The following is a 24,863-nucleotide window of genomic DNA, read 5'->3' as shown; positions in this document are numbered from 1 at the left end:
TTTGTGGATATTATTACAAAAAAAAAAACGTCCAAGCACCATAAACAAATTCAAAATTACACTAAATCCATTGCAATGCATGATGGGACAAATGCAAAACACTCTCTCCACACTTATCCATGTTTGGTACATTTTAGCTGCGTGATATTTTGTATTGATTACAAAGCTTTACGAAGGTTGTCAAGGAAGTAAACAAGGTAGGAGTCCAATTTTCACATACTCTTGATATCAATTATTCCTTATATATATCCATTATATTAATATGTACACACACACACACACACACACACACACACACACACACACACACACACACACACACACACACACACACACACACACACACACACACACACACACACACACACACACACACAACCACATACATGTACTGTATATATACATATACTGTACATATACATACACATATACAAAACCCAAAACCAGTGAAGTTGGCATGTTGTGTAAATCGTAAATAAAAACAGAATACAATGATTTGCAAATCCTTTTCAACCTATATTAAATTGAATAGACTGCAAAGACAAGATACTTAATGTTCGAACTGGTAAACGTTGTTATTTTTTGCAAATATTAGCTCATTTGTAATTTGATGCCTGCAACATGTCTCAAAGAAGCAGGCACAAGTGGCAAAAAAGACTGAAAAACTTTGAGGAATGCTCATCAAACACTTATTTGGAACATCCCACAGGTGAACAGGCTAATTGGGAACAGGTGGGTGCCATGATTGGGTATAAAAGCAGTTCCCATTAAATGCTCATTCATTCACAAACATCTGTGAAGGCACCATTAATGCTGAAAGGTACATACAGGTTTTGTTGCCATCCAAGCAATGTCTTTTTCATGGACGCCCCTGCTTATTTTAGCAAGACAATGCCAAGCCACCGTCTGGACGTGTTACAACAGCGTGGCTTTGTAGTAAAAGAGTGCGGGTACTAGACTGGCCTGCCTGTAGTCCAGTCCTGTCTCCCATTGAATATGTGTGGCGCATGATGAAGCGTCAAATACGACAACGGAGACCCCGGACTGTTGAACAACTTAAGCTGTACATCAAGCAAGAATGGGAAAGAATTCCACCTGAAAAGTTTAAAAAATTGGTCTCCTCAGTTCCCAAACGTTTACTGAGTTTTGTTAAAAGGAAAGGCCATGTAACACAGTGGTAAAAATGCCCCTGTGCCAACTTTTTTGCAATGTGTTGCTGCCATTAAATTCTAAGTTAATGATTATTTGCAAAAAAAAAAATATGTTTCTCAGTTCAAACATTAAATATCTTGTCTTTGCAGTCTACTCAATTGAATATAAATTGAAATGGATTTGCAAATCATTATAATCTGTTTTTATTTACGATTTACACAACGTGCCAACTTCACTGGTTTTGGGTTTTGTATGTTATGCATAATTTTTGAAGATAAGAAATTCAAACCTCTTTTTTGTACGACAGATAAAAAGTGATTTAGGTGTGAAATTTGGCCTTAACACTGCAGGGTAAGAGCGGTTGGACGCTGCTCTGTGATGTAGACGAATATCTGAGGCAAAAAAAAAAAAAAAAAATGTAAGCATGTCTTTTAGCGTGTATGAGTCACGGTGGTTTGAAATAATAAGACGTTTCAAATGTTCAAAGAAGGAGTCATAATACCTCCAAAAGTGAGCTGGGTTTCTAACGTATCAGTGCTGCTGCGAAAAGACGAGGCCTGGAGGGTTGTAAAAAGGTTTCAAACAGCGGCCGGCAACTTTTGGAAGCCGGGACTGTAGAGTGTAATATTTCAAAAATGCCATGGGGTGAAAAAAAAATCAACATTGTGGGAATAACAAGCAAGGATAATTCAGTTTACAAAAATGTGTTTTAAAATAGTGCATTGGGTTCCATTCATCCATCTTCTTCTGCTTATCCAAGGTCGGGTCGCGGGGGCAGCAGCCTAAGCCACGAAGCCCCACTGTGTTGTTTAGGTAAAATACTACTGGCCTGGCATGCATAGTGTATGATTGTTATTGTATTGTATTGTATTTTTAATACAAAAAATATCTTATAAAATGTTGTCTTTTTTCTAAAAATAAATCCTGTTAATCCCAGGTTTCTGGAATGTGGCAAATCTAATATTTACAATTACAAAACAACTAACTCAAAATTTTTTTATTTTTTTTTAAATACACACAAATAAAAATAGAGAGTTGTTTTCTATTCATTCTTATATATTTCTGATTTTCTACATAGTGTTGCAATTTGTTGTATTATTTGCTGCGCTAAAGTACTATACCGTATTTTCCGCACCATTAGCCGCACCTAAAAACCACAAATTTACTCAAAAGCTGACAGTGCGGCTTTTAACCCGGTGCGCTTTATATATGGATAAATATTAAGATTCATTTTCATAAAGTTTCGTTCTCGCAACTTCGGTAAACAGCCGCCATCTTTTTTCCCGGTAGAGCAGGAAGCGCTTCTTCTTCTACGCAAGCAACCGCCAAGGTAAGCACCCGCCCCCATAGAACAGGAAGCGCTTCTTCTTGTACTGTAAGCAACCACCCGCCCCCGGAAGAAGAAGAAGAAGCGCGCGGTGCATGCTGGGATATGTGACGTTTCATTTCCATTTGTGTGTTTATGTAAAGACCCCAAAATGGCTCCTATTAAGTGTGTTGTCTGTCTAATTATAAATAATGTAGACGAGGCGTGTTAACTGAGTTCTCAACGTTTACTCACAGCGTGCTCATAACCACATTCTAACTGCCAGCATACAACAACGCTTCTCAGGGCTACCGCGCATGCTCGTAACTATCGTGGCATGCTGGGTAGTGTAGTTGTTATATTTGCTAGCTCATAACATCACATTAAGAGACACGCTTACGCGCTTAATTCAATACTCGCCGTCATTCCGGGTGGATTGACAAAAGACCTCCAGCCGCTAGATATTGGTGTCAACAGGGCATTCGAAGCTAGACTGCTAACTGCGTGGGAACAATGGATGACAGAAGGCGAACACACATTCACTAAGACGGAGGCAGCGCCAGACGACGCCAACATCTGCCAGTGGATCGTAAATGCCTGGGCAGATATTTCGGTCACAACTGTGGTCCGAGCTTTCCGGAAGGCAGGATTCACAGAACTGCTGGATAACAGTGACACTGACTCCGATGACTTCGACGAGACGGAACCGTCCATTTTGGATCTCACATTTGCCCAACTTTTCACTTCGGACACCGAAGACGAAGGATTTACGAATGAAGAATAACTTCAGAAAGTGAGCGCTATGTTTATTTTGTGTGTTGTGACATTAACGTTCGAGCAACATTATGTTGCTATTGCTCTGCACTATTTTGAATTTTACTATGTTTGTGATTGCACATTTGCGTACATTTTGGGACAGAGTTGTTAGAACGCTGGTTTTCAATATATTATTAAAGTTTGACTGAACTATCTGACTGTTTTTTTGACATTCCCTTTAGCGCAGCGTAGGCGCGGCTTATAGTCCGGGGCGGCTTATTGGTGGACAAAGTTATGAAATATGCCATTCATTGAAGGTGCGGCTAATAATCCGGTGCGCCTTATAGTGCGGAAAATATGGTATTTCGAAAGATTCTGCAGTTAGTATTAAAATATCGGCCAAAAATGGAATACAAATTTGGAGGTTTTAAATCAGTGTTTGAGCCGCAAGCGCCCCCAAAACATATCTGTTTATCAGCTGTGGTCCATATGGGCCGTGTTGGTAGTCAGTTGTAGTACACTTTTCCACCACTTGTGGCAGTAATAACAACAATATCAAACAAACAGAAGAAGTCTGAAGCTAAAGTCATAGAGAAATGTTCTAAGCGCAAAAAATATGACTAAAGTGATAAAGCTGTATTTTCATTTGCGCTTTCACTTTATTCCGTTTAGTTTAGAAACACATTATTAATTTAGTTTATTTATTTCAGCACAACATAATTGTATGTACTTGTTTTTGTTTTTTATCAGCCTGACCTAAGCCTAAGGTTTATGTGTTAAACAAATAATCTTTGTGATTAACACATATCATTTGGCAAGGTTGTAAACTGTAAGTAGGTTCGATTTAATTATTGAATACGATAAAAACTAAAGTAAGATGACTAATTCTGTCTTAATATTTGGGTGGGCCCTGGGACCTTCTGTAGTGGAAAAGTTGGGCCCCCGAGGTCAACCCCTGTTTAAAATACATAATCCAAAAAAAATAATCTCCCTAAATAGAGACTTTTCTGCATATCCTTCATTTGTAATGTATATTATTTCCAAAAACGTTGCCGATACTTTAGTGATTTATTTACCATAAAAAAATTATATATATATATATATATATATATATATATATATATATATATATATATATATTTTTTTTTTTTTTAAACATAATACAAATGAAATTAACTCCCGAAATAGAGACTTTTATTTGTAATTATAATATACATTTGTAAACTTCCTTCATTTATAAAATACATTATTTTCAAAAATGTGGGATATTGCAATAATATTTGCCATACAAAGTTACGAGATTTATTTTTTAAATACATAACACAAATAAAATAAACTCCCTAAATATACTTTAATTAATTGGACTGCCTACATTTTTCAAAATACAATATTTCTAACAATGTTGCAGACAGAATAGTGAAATGTGCTATCAAAAGGTAATGGTTTTCTTAAAATACATAATACAAATAAAATAAACTGGCTTAAACTAATAATTACTATTTTTTTTAGATATCATTTTTTTTAAATGTTGCGTATTGAATTTTATCTGCCATAAAAATGTAACGAAAAAAAAAAAAATATATATATATATATATATATATATATATACTTATTCTTATGTAATGTTTTGAAAATGTTTTGATTTGAACAGAGAAACAACAAAGATAAAAGATTATTGTCCTATATACAGCTTTATAAAAAAATATTTATATATTTTTCATTGTTAATTAGAAGATTGTTTTTTACACTTCTACTTTTGTAAATGTATAATGAGTAATAAGTGATAATCGTATTATTCTAATTAATTATATTCTATTTCATTATACATGAAAAGTAAAAAATATAGTATGTATATATAACTCCCCCCACCCCCATTTTGTTTTTAACGTATTTTTTTATATACATGTTACAGGTTATATATCTTTTATTATTGAATGTATCAAATGTGATGAATATTTAATGGCCCACAATGGAAACAAGCCTTTTGGCTTTTTGTGCCATCCATTTGCCTTTTTAAAGTGTTACATGGATTCAATTCTTTAAGATGTCAATAAACTTCTAAATCAATCAATCAATCAAAGAAAATTAATAAAAGTGTGTTTTTATACGGCGGTGAGATGAAGTATGCACGTTCCGACACACAAGCGACATTACAGCTGTCACCAACTCCTCCTCGGAGTGATGGGAGTTAGAAGAGAGAAGAAAAAAACGAAAAAAAAACGTAACACCTGTGTGAAGATAATTTGCCATGAAGTCTCTTTGTGGATCAACACTTTTAGAGAGGCTCGCTGTTCAAGCTCCAATTATGAAGTTTGAAAGCAAAAGTAATTATGTGGTGTTGGCTTTCACCCAAACAGTCAACATGTGTTTAACTACATATACACAGAAGAATACTGTGCATATACCCAGTAAGTAGTACCGTATTTTCCGCACCATTAGCCGCACCTAAAAACCACAAATTTACTCAAAAGCTGACAGTGCGGCTTTTAACCCGGTGCGCTTTATATATGGATTAATATTACGATTCATTTTCATAAAGTTTCGATCTCGCAACTTCGGTAAACAGCCGCCATCTTTTTTCCCGGTAGAACAGGAAGCGCTTCTTCTTCTACGCAAGCAACCGCCAAGGAAAGCACCCGCCCCCATAGAACAGGAAGCGCTTCTTCTTCTACTGTAAGCAACCACCCGCCCCCGGAAGAAGAAGAAAAAACGCGCGGATATCACCGTACGTTTCATTTCCTGTTTACATCTGTAAAGACCACAAAATGGCTCCTACTAAGCGACAAGGATCCGGTTCATAAAAAGACGCAATCTCTCCATCCGCACACGGATTACTACCGTATTTCACAGCAACTGATATTCCTGTGAACCGCACTGTGGAACGGGAGCACGTACGGTGAATATTCGCACCACAGGGAATGAGAAGTCATCCTTCACTGTGGTTCTAGCTTGCCATGCTAACTTCCACCCATGGTGATATTCAAAAGGAAGACCTTGCCAAAAGAGACCTTTCCAGCCGGCGTCATCATAAAAGCTAACTCGAAGGGATGGATGGATGAAGAAAAGATGAGCGAGTGGTTAAGGGAAGTTTACGCGAAGAGGCCGGGTGGCTTTTTTCACACAGCTCCGAAGGCGAACACACCTTCACTAAGACGGGCAGACAGCGCCGGACGACATACGCCAACATTTGCCAGTGGATCGTAAATGCCTGGGCAGATATTTCGGTCACAACTGTGGTCCGAGCTTTCCGGAAGGCAGGATTCACAGAACTACTGGACAACAACAGCGACACTGACTCCGATGACTTCTACGAGACGGAACCGGCCATTTTGGATCCCACGCTTGCGCAACTTTTCAATTCGGACACCGAAGACGAAGAATTCGAAGGATTTACGAATGAAGAATAACTTCAGAAGGTGAGCGCTATGTTTATTTTGTGTGTTGTGACATTAACGTTCGAGCAACATTATGTTGCTATTGCTCTACACCATTTTGAATTTTACTATGTTTGTGATTGCACATTTGCGTACATTTTGGGACAGAGTTGTTAGAACGCTGGTTTTCAATATATTATTAAAGTTTGACTGAACTATCTGACTGTTTTTTTGACATTCCCTTTAGCGCAGCGTAGGCGCGGCTTATAATCCGGGGCGGCTTATTGGTGGACAAAGTTATGAAATATGTAATTCATTGAAGGTGCGGCTAATAATCCGGTGCGCCTTATAGTGCGGAAAATACGGTACATGCATGACTACATGCGTAATCGTGGATAAAAGGTATAATAACAAAGTGTTTAAAAGACGATCTGACCCCTTCAGACAGTTCCTGCCCTTCAGGCCAACAACGTCTGCTCGCCCAGAGTTCAAAGGTCAAAATGGAGTCTGTTGATGTGGATTATTCACATGCTTTTTAACCACGTATGGGTGTCAATGGAAAACAATGGATATGGTTATTATTGACGACTAATTATCTGTGGTGAGATATTAAACCCCAACGACTCTTGACTTGTGCAATTCTGATAATACAGGGGAAAATATGCAGAACCCCTAATAAATTAATCGAGGAAATACATTTATTTGGCCTTTTTGCAGCACTTATTTGAACAGAAAACCAGCCTCAACTTTTCATGTTATGTCTAGTTAGCTTCTTTTTACACTTGTAAAAGACTGTTGGGCATTCTGATAGTACTTAACTTCTTTTTACACTGGTATGGCAGTTTAAATATCCCTTTACAAAACAGTGCTCAACTTCTATGTCTTTTTCTATTAGAAGTACAACTTAAAAAAAATTAAAGCTGCAAGCAGCGATGGACGGCACATAAAATCCAAACCGGAGCAGTAATTAAAACTCTTTGGTCAACTTTTAATCAGAAGGGTTCAATCTCTCTCCTGTGCTAGTTTGAAGCCGACACGACAAACGCGCTTAGAGGAGATAATGTTTGGAAAAAAAGTGACCGGTTTTTACAAAACTTTTGTTTTGAAGGGGGAATTGCAAACTTTCTGTTGATTTTTGCTGGGGGTTGTCAATTTATGAAATGTAGGTCTAAGTGAGACCTACATAGAGGTTTTTGTTTCATGTCTCTACGAAATTCCTACTGGAAGTTACAGGCAGTTTTGTCTGTGTTTTCTTCCTAGGAGCAGTTTTGTCGGTGTTTTCTTCTTAGGGGGCGCTAGAGCGCAATTTTGAGTTTTGGGTTTGGATTTTTTTTTATTAGATCGCAATTTTTGCCAGTCCTGATGTGTGTGTCCAGTTTGGTGAGTTTTGAAGCATGTTAAGGGGGTCAAATTACAGCTCAAAGAGGCAAAAGTGACTGTTTTTAGTAAACGTTTGTACTGAAGGGGGAATTGCCAACTTCCTGTTGATTTTTGCTGAAGGATGTCAATGTATGAAATGTAGGTCTAAGTCAGACCTACATAGAGGTTTTTGTTTCATGTCTCTACAAGCAGTTTTGTCTGTGTTTTTTCCTAGGGGGCGCTAGAGCGCAATTTTGAGTTTTGGGGTTGGATTTTTTTATTAGATCGCAATTTTTGCCAGTCCTGATGTGTGTGTCCAGTTTGGTGAGTTTTGAAGCATGTTAAGGGGGTCAAATTACAGCTCAAAGAGGCGGCGGAATAATAATAATAAAACACACGAAATACAATAGGGTCCTCTGTCCCAAAGGGACATTGTGGTCCCTAATTAGATTTTAAGCATTGCCTAACAGTACTTACCGTATTTTTCGCACCATAAGGCGCCCTGGGTTATAAGCCGCGCCTTCAATGAACGGCATATTTCAAAACTTTGTCCACCCATAAGCCGCCCCGTGTTGTAAGCCGCATCTAACTGCGCTAAAGGAATGTCAAAAAAACAGTCATGGAATCGTATATCAACATGGACGGAGCTGCTGAAAAAAGCCACCCGGCCTCTTCGCGTAAACTTAAACTTACCTTAACCACTCGCTCATCTTTTCTTCATCCATCCCTTCGAGTTAGCTTTTATGATGACGCCGGCTGGAAAGGTCTCTTTTGGCAAGGTCTTCCTTTTGAATATCACCATGGGTGGAAGTTTCTGGCCATTAGCATGGCAAGCTAGAACCACAGTGAAGGACGACTTCTCATTCCCTGTGGTGCGAATATTCACCGTACGTGCTCCCGTTGTATCCACAGTGCGGTTCACAGGAATATCAGTTGCTGTGAAATAGTAATCCGTGTGCGGATGGAGAGATTGCGTCTTTTCATGAACCGGATCCCTGTCACTTGGTAGGAGCCATTTTGTGGTCTTTACAGATGTAAACACACAAAGGAAATGAAACGTACGGTATATCCGCGCGCTTTTTCTTCTTCTACGCGGGCGGGTGGTTGCTTACAGTAGAAGAAGAAGCGCTTCCTGTTCTATGGGGGCGGGTGCTTACCTTGGCGGTTGCTTGCGTAGAAGAAGAAGCGCTTCCTGTTCTACCGGGAAAAAAGATGGCGGCTGTTTACCGAAGTTGCGAGACCGAAACTTTATGAAAATGAATCTTAATATTTATCCATATATAAAGCGCACCGGGTTATAAGGTGCACTGTCAGCTTTTGAGAAAATTTGTGGTTTTTAGGTGCGCCTTATAGTGCGGAAAATACGGTAACTACTTTTTAAGCTTGTATGACAAGTAAAACAGTTAAGATGTCACTTTAAAGATTGCCTAACAGTACTTAACTACTTTTTACAGGTACAATTGTTAAAATGTCAGTTTAAACATTGCCTAACAGTACTTAACATATTTTAACGTTGTATGACGGGTAAGACTGTTCAAACTGTATTTTAAAACTCTACCATATAGTGGTCAACTTTTTTTTTCCACTTGTATGACAGGTAAAATTGTTAAAATGTCACTTCCATCATTGCTTAGCAGTGCTCAGCTTCTTTTTACACTTGTATAACAGGTAAAACAACTTAAAACTGTATTTTGAATATTGCACAGCAGTATTTAACTGCTTTTTATGCTTGTTTAAGAGGTAAGCCTGTTAAAATGTCCCTTTAAACATCGCCTAACAGTACTTACCTACTTTTTATGCTTGTATGAGAGGCAAGACTGTAAAAAAATGTATTTTAAAACTTTACCTTATTGTGGTCAACTTCTTTTTCCACTTGTATGACAGGTAAAACTGTCACTTTCAACTTTGCCCAACAGTACTTAACTATTTTTTACACTTGTTTGACAGGTACAATTGTTAAAATGACACTTTAAACATTGCCTAACAGTACTTCAATTCTTTTTACGCTTGTATGACGGGCAAGACTGTTAAAACTATATTTTAAAACTTGACCTTATAATGGTCAACTTCTTTTTCCACTTGTATGATAGGCAATGTTTAAAGTGACAGATTTGCCTATCATACAAGTGGAAAAAGCAGTTGACCACAGTTTGAACAGTCTTATCTGTCATACAAGCGTAAAAATAAGTTAAGTACTGTTAGGCAATGTTTAAAGTGACAGATTTACCTAACAGTACTTAACTTATTTTTACGCTTGTATGACAGGTAAGACTGTTCAAACTGTGGTCAACTTATTTTTCCACTTGTATGACAGGTAAAATTGTTAAAATGTCACTTCCATCATTGCTTAGCAGTGCTCAGCTTCTTTTTACACTTGTATAACAGGTAAAACAACTTAAAACTGTATTTTGAATATTGCACAGCGGTATTTAACTGCTTTTTATGCTTGTTTAAGAGGTAAGCCTGTTAAAATGTCCCTTTAAACATTGCCTAACAGTACTTACCTACTTTTTATGCTTGTATGAGAGGCAAGACTGTAAAAAAAATGTATTTTAAAACTTTACCTTATAGTGGTCAACTTCTTTTTCCACTTGTATGACAGGTAAAACTGTCACTTTCAACTTTGCCCAACAGTACTTAACTATTTTTTACACTTGTTTGACAGGTACAATTGTTAAAATGACACTTTAAACATTGCCTAATAGTACTTCAATTCTTTTTACGCTTGTATGACGGGTAAGACTGTTAAAACTGTATTTTAAAACTCTACCTTATGGTGCTCAACTTCTTTTTCCACTTGTATGACAGGCAAATCTGTCACTTTAAACATTGCCTAACAGTACTTAACTTATTTTTACGCTTGTATGACGGGTAAGACTGTTAAAACTGTATTTTAAAACTCTACCTTATTGTGGTCAACTTCTTTTTCCACTTGTATGACAGGTAAATCTGTCACTTTAAACATTGCCTAACAGTACTTAACTTATTTTTCCACTTGTATGACAGGTAAGACTGTTCAAACTGTGGTCAACTTATTTTTCCACTTGTATGACAGGTAAAATTGTCACTTCCAACATTGCTTAGCAGTGCTCAACTTCTCTTCACGCTTGTATAACAAGTAAAACAACATAAAACTGTATTTTAAACATTGCCGAACAGTGTTTTTTTTACGTTTGTACGACATTTACAGAATCTTCCCAAGTTACTGCATGTGCAGTTAACAAAAGCTTCATGATGTCAACAGCTTCATTCCGGAACAGATTATTTCGATTTAAAAAGGGTTTCTTTTGGGGAGACACCTCCCAAAATTGGGCGGCCCGCTTGCACCGCGGACTGATTGGAGGCTCTAGTGAGTTTGATCGTGTTGTATTTACTAAACCTTTTTGTGTAACAAATGAAGTGAAGCGAAAAGCAGTTCAACATCTCATCTCACCGGCTAATGCAACGTCGCACGCGCGAAGTGGCAAAACAAAGAAGAGCATTGTGTCGTTTAAGTGAGAGCAAACAGCAAATAAAAAAAGGTGAGGTGAGGGAGGGTGTCACACTCACTCTGCCCGTGTGAGTGTGACACTATGCCAACACTTTCTTAGTAACACAACATGCATGCAAGGTTGTACGCAGTGCATCCCCAACGAGGGGACAACCCCCGACCCTTCACCTCCCCCCCCCCCCCCCCCCCCCCCCGGCCTGAGGCCGCGTACGTTTGCAAACAAACAACACGGGGCTTTGAAATCCCCACTGCAAACACGCTAGCGTGACGAGACCGCACCTCAACACAATGTTCACTCTCTGACCTCCGATGGAGATTTCCCGCTTCCCCTCGGACTTTAACCTGACAGGGCGACAACAGATTCAGTCATGAAGTCGCTGTTTCCTCCCTGAGAGCCAGCGTCCACTGCAGTGGACATTTGTCTTTTACAGGTAAAAGCCAGTAAATTAGAATATTTTGAAAAACTTGATTTATTTCAGTAATTGCATTCAAAAGGTGTAACTTGTACATTATATGTATTCATTGCACACAGACTGATGCATTCAAATGTTTATTTCATTTAATTTTGATGATTTGAAGTGGCAACAAATGAAAATCCAAAATTCCGTGTGTCACAAAATTAGAATATTACTTAAGGCTAATACAAAAAAGGGATTTTTAGAAATGTTGGCCAACTGAAAAGTATGAAAATGAAAAATATGAGCATGTACAATACTCAATACTTGGTTGGAGCTCCTTTTGCCTCAATTACTGCGTTAATGCGGCGTGGCATGGAGTCGATGAGTTTCTGGCACTGCTCAGGTGTTATGAGAGCCCAGGTTGCTCTGATAGTGGCCTTCAACTCTTCTGCGTTTTTGGGTCTGGCATTCTGCATCTTCCTTTTCACAATACCCCACAGATTTTCTATGGGGCTAAGGTCAGGGGAGTTGGCGGGCCAATTTAGAACAGAAATACCATGGTCCGTAAACCAGGCACGGGTAGATTTTGCGCTGTGTGCAGGCGCCAAGTCCTGTTGGAACTTGAAATCTCCATCTCCATAGAGCAGGTCAGCAGCAGGAAGCATGAAGTGCTCTAAAACTTGCTGGTAGACGGCTGCGTTGACCCTGGATCTCAGGAAACAGAGTGGACCGACACCAGCAGATGACATGGCACCCCAGACCATCACCCAACCATGCAAATTTTGCATTTCCTTTGGAAATCGAGGTCCCAGAGTCTGGAGGAAGACAGGAGAGGCACAGGATCCACGTTGCCTGAAGTCTAGTGTAAAGTTTCCACCATCAGTGATGGTTTGGGGTGCCATGTCATCTGCTGGTGTCGGTCCACTCTGTTTCCTGAGATCCAGGGTCAACGCAGCCGTCTACCAGCAAGTTTTAGAGCACTTCATGCTTCCTGCTGCTGACCTGCTCTATGGAGATGGAGATTTCAAGTTCCAACAGGACTTGGCGCCTGCACACAGCGCAAAATCTACCCGTGCCTGGTTTACGGACCATGATATTTCTGTTCTAAATTGGCCCGCCAACTCCCCTGACCTTAGCCCCATAGAAAATCTGTGGGGTATTGTGAAAAGGAAGATGCAGAATGCCAGACCCAAAAACGCAGAAGAGTTGAAGGCCACTATCAGAGCAACCTGGGCTCTCATAACACCTGAGCAGTGCCAGAAACTCATCGACTCCATGCCACGCCGCATTAACGCAGTAATTGAGGCAAAAGGAGCTCCAACCAAGTATTGAGTATTGTACATGCTCATATTTTTCATTTTCATACTTTTCAGTTGGCCAACATTTCTAAAAATCCCTTTTTTGTATTAGCCTTAAGTAATATTCTAATTTTGTGACACACGGAATTTTGGATTTTCATTTGTTGCCACTTCAAATCATCAAAATTAAATGAAATAAACATTTGAATGCATCAGTCTGTGTGCAATGAATAAATATAATGTACAAGTTACACCTTTTGAATGCAATTACTGAAATAAATCAAGTTTTTCAAAATATTCTAATTTACTGGCTTTTACCTGTACATAACGGGGCTTGGATCCGAAATGGAAAAGAAGTAGAGCAAAAAACGAGTGTCCACTACAGTGGACGCTAGTTGTCAAGCAGTAACAATCTCTCTACCTCAGGGGTGTCCAAACTTTTTCCACTGAGGGCCGCACACTGAAAAAAATCAAGCATGCGGGGGCCATTTTTATATTTTTCTTTTTTCAGAACTAGAGATGTCCGATAACATCGGACTGCCAATATTATCGGCCGATAAATGCTTTTAAATGTAACATCGGAAATGATCGGTATCAGTTTCAAAAAGTAAAATGCATGACTTTTTAAAACGCCACTGTACAGAGTAGTACACGGATGTAGGGAAAAGTACAGAGCGCCAATAAACCTTAAAAGGCACTGCCTTTGCGTGCCGGCCCAATCACATAATATCTACTGCTTTTCACACACACAAGTGAATGCAAGGCATACTTGGTCAACAGCCATTAGAGATGCGCGGTTTGCGGGCACAACCGCGGAGTCCGCGGATTATCCGCGGATCGGGCGGATGAAATTAAAAAAAATTAGATTTTATCCGCGGGTCGGGTCGGGTCGGGTGATTGAAATAAAAAACAATTTGATTTTAAATAGATTCAGGCGGGTGGCAGTTAAACCAATTCGGAAATATATATACATAGTTAAATGTTGTTACCCACATACGAAAAACGAGCAGGCACCTGCTGCATATGCCACAACAGAAGAAGAAAAAAAAAAAAGAGATGAACACTTTTACGGAGCGGAGAAGGGACGCCTCGCCGGGGTCCGGGACCGAGGCCCCTTCCCCCGAGAGGGCCCCACCGGGGGCCGTAGCTGAGGCGATCCGCGAGAAGGGCCCGACGCACGTCCAGGGTCACCACCGCACCGACACCCCGCCTCGTCTGCCTTCGCCGCGGCCGGCGTCACGCGCAGCAGGTAAGCAGCTTTCCTGCCCGCCACCCCTGTTGCCGGGGGCGCGTAACAGGGGTCACTCCGCGCGCAGTGCGCTCACGAAAGGGGTGGGGCTCACCCTGGTTGATATAGACAGCAGCTAGGACGGTGGCCATGGAAGTCGGAACCCGCTGAGGAGTGTGTAACAACCCACCTGCCGAATCAACTAGCCCTGAAAATGGATGGCGCTGGAGCGTCGGGCACATATACCCGGCCGTCGCCGGCAGCGAGACGCGCTTGGAGGTGCGCTCAGCGCGGCTCCCATATGATTGCGCACTGGTGTGCGTCTGGATCGTGACAGCGTGGCACGCGAATGTCTGTACTGCATTGGATCAGTCTCCTTTCTTTAACAGGCAAAAGCTTTATAACCTCACTAATGCCTTGCATCGTCTATATTAGATATATAACAACGGGCGGGTGCGGGCGGATGCGGTTCTGATCAAATGTTAGATCGGGTGGATTGCGGATGGTTGACGACTTTCTGATGCGGTTGCGGATGAAATAATCTAACAGCCATACAGGTCACACTGAGGGTGGCCGTATAAACAGCTTTAACAATGTTACAAATATGCGCCACACTGTGAACCCACACCAAACAAGAATGACAAACACATTTCGGGAGAACATCCGCACCGTAACACAACATGGGTTATGGTTATACTTGTATAGCTCTTTTCTGCCTTTTTTAAGGAACTCAAAGCGCTTTGGCACTATTTCCACATTCCCACACACATTCACACACCATGCAAGGCGCTAACCAGGACCCATCAGGAGCAAGGGTGAAGTGTCTTGCTCAAGGACACAACGGACGTGACTAGGATGGTAGAAGGTGGGGATTGAAGCAGGAACCCTCAGGTTGCTGGCACAGCCACTCTCCCAACTACGCCACGCCGTCCCCAACATAAACACAACAGAACAAATACCCAGAAGCCCTTGCAGAACTAACTCTTCCAGGACGCTACAATATACACCCCCGGATACCCCATACTCCCCTGTGCCCACCTCAACCTCCTCATGCTCTCTCAGGGAGAGCATGTCCCAAATTCCAAGCTGCTGTCTTGAGGCATGTTAATAAAAAATAATGCACTTTGTGACTTCAATAATAAATATGGCAGTGCCATGTTGGCATTTTTTTTTTCCATAACTTGAGTTGATTTATTTTGGAAAACCTTGTTACATTGTTTAAGGCATCCAGCGGGGCATCACAACAAAATTAGGCACAATAATGTGTTTATTCCACGACTGTATATATCGGTATCGGTTGATATCGGAATCGGTAATTAAGAGTTGGACAATATCGGAATATCGGATATCGGCAAAAAAGCCATTATCGAACATCTCTATTCAGAACCAACACAATGATAATTGTAACCATTCGGGCTTCCCTTAATGTTGGTGAATGTTAAAAGTCCCGAGGACCCAAAAGGGTCTCAGTCATTAAAGTGTCATAAATAAGTCATTTATTTGTTTATTTATTTTCACTTTCAATGCTTAAATATCTATATAATTATATAACTTCAGATCCATCCTGTTGACCTAGTTATTTATTTTTTTGTTTTATGACTTTTTTATCGAAACTCTTATTTTTAACAGGAAAAACAAAAAAATATGCACTATTTTCCCCCCAAAAAATGTTCAAAGTGGAATCATTGAATAGGTAAATGATTCATAACAACTTTTCTTTTAACTCATAATTTTTTTTCGGGCGATGACAGAAAAAAAAAAGAGGGTCTAAAAGTCTTGGGGATCCAAAAGGCCTCCACTCAAAAAAGTGTTAAAATAAAAAATAAAAATTATTTACTTTTAACGATTAAATATAGTATCTATAGATAAAATTCAGATCTATCAGTTGACCTAAAGTTATTTATTATTTTGTTTTAGGCTCTTTTCTGTCAAAAAAAAGAAAAACGAAAAACAAAAAATATGCAATATTTTCCCCCAAAAAATGTTCAAAGTGGAATATTTGATGTGAAGTAATCGGAGCCTTAAATAGGTAACTGATTCATAACAACTTTTCTGTTGGTTCATTATTATTTTTCGAGCAATGACAGCAAAAAAAAAAAAAGGCACTAAAAGTCTTGGAGATCCACAAGGCCTCCACTCATAAAAGTGTTAAAATAAGTCTTTTTTTATTTTATTTTTTTATTTTTAACGCTTAAATATAGTATCTACCGTATATATAAAATTCAGATCTATCAGTTGACCTAAAGTTATTATTTTGTTTAATGCTCTTTTTTGCCAAAACTCTCAATTTTAATCAGGAAAACACAAAATATGCAATATTTCCCCCCCAAAAAATGTTCAAAGTGGAATATTTGATGTGACGTAATTGGAGCCTTAAATAGGTAACTGATTCCTAACATTGATTTTGGTTCTTTTGTTGTTGTTTTTTGAGCGATTACAGTTAAAAAAACTAAACTAAAAAAACGACTACAAGTATTGGGGATCAAAAGGCCCCCGCTGATAAAAGTGTTAAAATAAGTCTTTTTTTATTTTATTTTTTTATTTTTAACGCTTAAATATAGTATCTACCGTATATATAAAATTCAGATCTATCAGTTGACCTAAAGTTATTATTTTGTTTAATGCTCTTTTTTGCCAAAACTCTCATTTTTAATCAGGAAAACACAAAATATGCAATATTTCCCCCCAAAAAATGTTCAAAGTGGAATATTTGATGTGACGTAATTGGAGCCTTAAATAGGTAACTGATTCCTAACATTGATTTTGGTTCTTTTGTTGTTGTTTTTTGAGCGATTACAGTTAAAAAAAACTAAACTAAAAAAACGACTACAAGTATTGGGGATCAAAAGGCCCCCGCTGATAAAAGTGTTAAAATAAGACTTTTTTTATTTTATTTTTTTATTTTTAACGCTTAAATATAGTATCTACCGTATATATAAAATTCAGATCTATCAGTTGACCTAAAGTTATTATTTTGTTTAATGCTCTTTTTTGCCAAAACTCTCATTTTTAATCAGGAAAACACAAAATATGCAATATTTCCCCCCAAAAAATGTTCAAAGTGGAATATTTGATGTGACGTAATTGGAGCCTTAAATAGGTAACTGATTCCTAACATTGATTTTGGTTCTTTTGTTGTTGTTTTTTGAGCGATTACAGTTAAAAAAAACTAAACTAAAAAAACGACTACAAGTATTGGGGATCAAAAGGCCCCCGCTGATAAAAGTGTTAAAAATAAGTCATAAATCAAAAGATATTATTTTTACTTTCAATGCTAAAATCTCTAAATCAACTTAAGATCTATTCGTCAATTATACGTTTTTATATTTTTGGGAGAAATGCCAGTTTTAAAGTAAGCTTTGTGTTATTACTGTCCATTTTTGTCACCTTTTCTTGTTGTATTAAACCTGTTTGTTCTTATATTCTACTTTTAATGGGTTTTTTTGTATGATTATTTTTTAAATCTGCTGCAGGATACGCTCTAGCACCCCTGCTGCGACCCTGTAAGGGACAAGCGGTAGAAAATGGATGGATGGGCTGCAGGCCGTTAAAAAAAATTAGCTGCGGGCCGCAAACGGCCCCTGGGCCGCACTCTGGACACCTCTGCTCTGGCGTGTAATTGAGCATGCAGACATCAGTGGAGTCAACCAGTGACCAGCCCAGATCTCCTGGTATTTACACTTCAACCCTGCAGCCTGGAGGCGAGCGTAAACACACACACACACACACACATACACGCACACACTCATACACACCACTAACCTGCAACCGAGGATGTGTAGGATTAAGCAATTCCTTTGCCGCTCATTAAGCACACAATCCCAGACATTACACCAAATACACACTGATAGCATCCAGCTAGATATTTGGACGATTTTACACAAAAAAACAAACAGAAAGACACAACTTCAAAAATCAAAAAAGGAACGAATGATATTGAATTAGAATACACAATTAGAACGCAATAGAATAGAACTTGATTGTAACTGCACTTCTTTTGTCATGTTGCCTATCATTCACAATCCTTATGTAAGACAAGAACACCTGTTTGTTTTTTTATGAATTCTTATTCGTAAAATACAGCAAGTAGGAGGTGGCAAACAATACAGATAATAAGAGCACTCTATTCTGCACATAAGGCCCTCTAAAAACATCCAAAAACGGCCAACAATACCTAATTTACACCGCGTGACCTGAATATTAACCAAGTATTAGCATTAACGTTATTATAAGCGCTAACGCAGACAAACTGTTTTTAGCGGCGCCGTGATTACAGAGAGCTAACTAGCTTATACTACTACCGTATTTTCCGCACCATTAGCCGCACCTAAAAACCACACATTTTCTCAAAAGCTGACAGTGCGCCTTATAACCCGGTGCGCTTTATATATGGATAAATATTAAGATTCATTTTCATAAAGTTTCGTTCTCGCAACTTCGGTAAACAGCCGCCATCTTTTTTCCCGGTAGAGCAGGAAGCGCTTCTTCTTCTACGCAAGCAACCGCCAAGGTAAGCACCCGCCCCCATAGAACAGGAAGCGCTTCTTCTTGTACTGTAAGCAACCACCCGCCCCCGGAAGAAGAAGAAGCGCGCGGTGCATGCTGGGATATGTGATGTTTCATTTCCATTTGTGTGTTTATGTAAAGACCCCAAAATGGCTCCTATTAAGTGTGTTGTCTGTCTAATTATAAATAATGCAGACGAGGCGTGTTAACTGAGTTCTCAACGTTTACTCACAGCGTGCTCATAACCACATTCTAACTCCCAGCATACAACAACGCTTCTCAGGGCTACCGCGCATGCTCGTAACTATCGTTGCATGCTGGGTAGTGTAGTTGTTATATTTGCTAGCTCATAACATCACATTGAGAGACACGCTTACGCGCTTAATTCAATACTCGCCGTCATTCCGGGTGGATTGACAAAAGACCTCCAGCCGCTAGATATTGGTGTCAACAGGGCATTCGAAGCTAGACTGCTAACTGCGTGGGAACAGTGGATGACGAAGAAGCGCGCGGTGCATGCTGGGATATGTGACGTTTCATTTCCATTTGTGTGTTTATGTAAAGACCCCAAAATGGCTCCTATTAAGTGTGTTGTCTGTCTAATTATAAATAATGCAGACGAGGCGTGTTAACTGAGTTCTCAACGTTTACTCACAGCGTGCTCATAACCACATTCTAACTGCCAGCATACAACAACGCTTCTCAGGGCTACCGCGCATGCTCGTAACTATCGTTGCATGCTGGGTAGTGTAGTTGTTATATTTGCTAGCTCATAACATCACATTAAGAGACACGCTTACGCGCTTAATTCAATACTCGCCGTCATTCCGGGTGGATTGACAAAAGACCTCCAGCCGCTAGATATTGGTGTCAACAGGGCATTCGAAGCTAGACTGCTAACTGCGTGGGAACAATGGATGACAGAAGGCGAACACACATTCACTAAGACAGGGAGGCAGCGCCAGACGACGCCAACATCTGCCAGTGGATCGTAAATGCCTGGGCAGATATTTCGGTCACAACTGTGGTCCGAGCTTTCCGGAAGGCAGGATTCACAGAACTGCTGGATAACAGTGACACTGACTCCGATGACTTCGACGAGACGGAACCGTCCATTTTGGATCTCACATTTGCCCAACTTTTCACTTCGGACACCGAAGACGAAGGATTTACGAATGAAGAATAACTTCAGAAAGTGAGCGCTATGTTTATTTTGTGTGTTGTGACATTAACGTTCGAGCAACATTATGTTGCTATTGCTCTGCACTATTTTGAATTTTACTATGTTTGTGATTGCACATTTGCGTACATTTTGGGACAGAGTTGTTAGAACGCTGGTTTTCAATATATTATTAAAGTTTGACTGACCTATCTGACTGTTTTTTTGACATTCCCTTTAGCGCAGCGTAGGCGCGGCTTATAGTCCGGGGCGGCTTATTGGTGGACAAAGTTATGAAATATGCCATTCATTGAAGGTGCGGCTAATAATCCGGTGCGCCTTATAGTGCGGAAAATACGGTAAGTAGGATGCTGCCTGACATAACACAACAAAACACAACAAAAACATAACAAAAATATAACAAAAAACAAAAGGAGACAAAACAAAAACAAAACAATACAAAAAACAAGCGAAAACATAACAAAAAACAGCAAAGAAAAACAAAACAAAAAACAGAAAAAAAAAAATGGCAAAATACACAACACAACAAATTAAAAACATAAATAACATAAGGAACTCAATAGTAGCAATCGAAAAACACATCACAGCCTATCATAGCAATCCTTCAGTAATAGCACACCTGTCCCGAAACTGGCTTTAATTATACGTTGCTATTGAGTAAAAAAAAAAAAAAAAAAAAAAAAAGTGGGAGTGAAAGTGTGGATTGTGGTGACAAAAGGAGAAAAAAAAAAAGCTGAGCTATGCAACTCCTTGAAAAGGATTAAGAGGCAAACCAGATGCATGGCAGCCAAAGCCCTATGGGGGCAGAGGGAGGGCGGGGGCGCTGGGGAGGGGGCGCATGTAGCAGCACGTCATCTTTCAACGAGGCTGAACGAACAAAGATCAGAACGGTTTTTAGCATCAATCACCTGTGATTTGTGAATCAGAGCATATTTATTTATTATGATCATACTTTGCTTTAATTCGATTTATTGTATCAAAATATCAACAAGACTACTCCTTCGCTCTAGTCAATATATACACTATGCTCCCGAGAACCAGCGTCCTCTGCAGTGGACATTTGTTTCTTTTGCCACAGGGAAATAAATCCTTGTTATGCGAAACGCAAACGTCCACTACAGAGGACGCTGGTTTGTAAGGCTTTAGATGTTTCATCAGCGTCCGACAACAACAACAACAACAACAGCAGCGCCGGTTGAAAGTCTTCCCAAGGAAGCAAACAGGTGCATCGCCGTGACACCTGAGGAGTCGCACAACCTTTCACACACACACACACACACACACACATCTTGTCCAGAATGTTTTTAAAGGTGAAATCCGACAAGCTGAGATAAGAGCGCTTACAAAAAGAGCAGCCTGGGCTATCTGCGCGTACAGACGGAGCAGTGTTGTGGCTAGGCAGCGTGTGAGACCAGGGCATCTCCAGAGAGACGGCCAGCAACCTTCCCATGCTTTCTAAACACCAAAAAAGTTCAAAGAACAACTGATTGCTACACAGCGGTACCTCAACTTAAGAGTGTTTTGAGATAAGAGCAGTTACTAATTGTTGTGCTTTCAGTTGCAAGCAAAAATTTGAGTTACAAGTAGAGATGTCCGATAATGGCTTTTTTGCAGATATCCGATATTCCGATATTGTCCAACTCTTAATTACCGATTCCGATATCAACCGATACCGATATATACAGTTGTGGAATTAACACATTATTATGCCTAATTTTGTTGTGATGCCCCGCTGGATGCATTAAACAAAGTAACAAGGTTTTCCAAAATAAGAGAACTTCAACTCAAGTTATGGAAAAAAATGCCAACATGGCACTGCCATATTTATTATTGAAGTCACAAAGTGCATTATTTTTTTAACATGCCTCAAAACAGCAGCTTGGAATTTGGGACATGCTCTCCCTGAGATAAACTTAATAACCACTACAACTATGGGAAATACTATACTTTGACTTTCACAAAGTGCATCATTTTTTTAATTTTTTTTTTAAACATGCCTCAAAACAACAGCTACAAAAACAATGAAGGCACACAGCTTCAGTCCAGAGTATACTAGAGTAATAAAGTAAACAATAACATAGTCCTCCTTTAGTAGACTGCCTGGCATACTGTATAACAGGAAATTATAAACTGGGCTCAATCTGCCCTGCTCTAACGTATTTGTATGAGTAATACAAATGTGCTGCAAGCTAGTGGTGAGTGCTTGAAGTGGCCTAGCAGTCAGCCAGAGCTTCTGAAATGCTGCATTGAGACAGGGCACCTCTGTTCACTGCAAGCTGCTTTCAATGTTTGCTTTTCATCCATCTTCCGCTTGTATTCATCGTGTATCTCCTTATGATTCTTGAAGAGGTGGGAGATCAAATTGCTCGTATTAAAGGAAGACGTCTTGGTTCCTCCTCGCACAACCAACTTTTTGCAGTCATTGCAAATTGCCAGTTTTTTATCCGTCAGACACACTTTAAAATAATCCCAAACCATAGACATGGTGTCGTTAGTCAGTCACCGAGCGAGCGAGCTTGTTAGCCACGGCTACAGCACCGGCAACAACACACTCTTGTTGTTGTTATGCTCCGCTCGCGGCGGTTTGATGACGTCATCAAGCGTTTTAAAAAGTCATTAATTTTACTTTTTGAAACCGACACCGATAATTTCCGATATTACATTTTAAAGCATTTATCGGCCGGCCGATATTATCGGACATCTCTAGTTACAAGCATCTCTGCTATTGGCTGGCGTAGCAAATGTCTCAGTGAAACTCTAAGATCCGACCAAAACATCCAGTCTTACTTGCTAGTATTAGCTTGTAGCTAAAGGTGGGCATAACTTTGTTTTTCCACTCATGGGAAGGAAGGACGTAAGCGTGAAGGACAGTGCTGAGAAGAAGAAGTGGATAATATTAATTGAATATAAACAGGGGTGTCCAAACTACAGCTAGGAGTGGGCCACCAGCATCTTCAATTTGGTCCGCAAGACAGTTCATATAGCAATCATCCATCCATCCATCCATCCATCCATTTTCTACCACTTGTCCCTTTCGGGGTCGCTGGAGCTTATCTCAGCTGCATTCGGGCGGAAGGCGGGGTACACCCTGGACAAGTCGCCACCTCATCACAGGGCCAACACAGATAGACAGACAACATTCACACTCACATTCACACAATAGGGCCAATTTTTAGGTGCATGTCTCATATTAAACTTAAATAACTGGAGGTCTGACTGGTCGCCATCACGTGGACAACGTGAGTAACGCAGGTTGAAGTGTACTTTATGAAGAATGTGTGCACAACATATTACTTATATGGACCAATCCAAACAACCTTCCCTAGTCATGATGGCGCAGAAAAAAATAAATTCAACTAACACAAAAAGTCAACACACATGGTCACACGTAACATAACCAGCTCACTGAAAGTTGTGGATATTATTAAAAAAAACGTCCAATTCGCATAAACATTTGAAGTTACACCCACAATCCATTGCATGACATGATGGGAAAAATGCAAAACACTCTCTCCACATGTTTGACTCAACAATGTAGGAGTTGAACTTTCATATACTCTTAATATTCAATTATAATAATTAGTAATTATATATCCATTATATTATTAAAATATGTAAACATAGGCCCTGCGATGAGGTGGCGACTTGTCCAGGGTGTACCCCGCCTTCCGCCCGATTGTAGCTGAGATAGGCTCCAGCGCCCCCCCGCGACCCTAAAGGGAATAAGCGGTAGAAAATGGATGGATGGATGGATGGATGTATGTAAACACACACACGGCCCGGCCCCCCAGTCAAAAAGTTTGGTCACCCTTGGCCTGAATTAAAGAAATAATCAAAAACATGACTGAGTTTGTCGCCAACTTAAGAGCTTCGTCACAGAACCAACTAAGCTTGTAAGTTGAGGCACTACTGTATTCCCCTTAGAACCAGCATCTTTTGCAGTGGACATTTGTTTGTTGTGTACTTCTTTTGTCAGAGTTACAAATATCGGGTAAAAAAATATCCCTGTCATGCATGTCAACTAGAGAAGACAATGGCTCTCAGGAGGATGTGAGGGTCTTCAAAGTCTATGAAACGTAACAGTCGAGGTGCACCACCCCATAGCTGCAAACCTATGGAAAACGCTGACTTGTCACAATATGAAGATTGAATGAAACCCCCATTGGGACCATCATGAGGTCGCTGTTGTCAGGGATACAAGGGCCGTCAGCTGTTATTGACAAACAGGAGGCTGCTTTGAATGGGGGTGGGGGGTGGCTATAAGGTCTGAATCTATTGAGGTCAGCCACCCAATACCCTCCCTCTAACAGTAATAAAAGGGCAGTCTGTCTTTTGTTTGAGACAAAGACGGGGAGCTAGTCACTTAGCAAAACAACACTTTCCACTCAAACAAGGTGGAAGACTTCCACCACCTGATGGGACCACAACTCAGTCGCCAAGAGCGCCCGAAGCGGTCCAGGATCGTGATCGAATTGACTTGAGAGGAAATAAGATGACAGGGTGCAAAAGAGTGGCGCTGGGTTGGGCTGTTTGCCAGCTTTACAGCAGGACAAAGAGGGCTGTGCATGCAGCTGTCAGTAGTTTATTCTATTCGATTGATCCCTGACTGATTAATGGCGCTTCTTGCAACACTTTGCAAAGCTGGAGCCCTCACCTTGCTCGTTTGACTACAGATGTTTGCTTTGGTCTAATCTTTAACTTTTAAAGCACAAAGTCTGCTTCTGTAGCAAAAAAAACAGCAATTTATCCCGAGAGGAAGTGTCAGAAAAGCAAAGCTTGACTAGAGCCTGTGTGCGCCCTCCAAATAGCACATTTT

General features: G+C 40.0%; 1 protein-coding gene across 4 annotated transcripts in view; it reads right to left on the bottom strand.

Annotated features, from left to right (window-relative positions):
• celsr1a (cadherin EGF LAG seven-pass G-type receptor 1a) overlaps window positions 1-24,863 on the bottom strand; it is a 258,208-nt gene that overhangs the window by 229,497 nt on the left and 3,848 nt on the right. The window lies entirely within an intron of this gene.

Source organism: Nerophis lumbriciformis, linkage group LG05 (assembly GCF_033978685.3).
Source record: "Nerophis lumbriciformis linkage group LG05, RoL_Nlum_v2.1, whole genome shotgun sequence".
In the NCBI taxonomy this organism is placed as follows: Eukaryota; Metazoa; Chordata; class Actinopteri; order Syngnathiformes; family Syngnathidae; genus Nerophis; species Nerophis lumbriciformis.
Note: the sequence above shows the minus strand (reverse complement) of the source record. Positions and strands in the feature narration are given on the sequence as shown.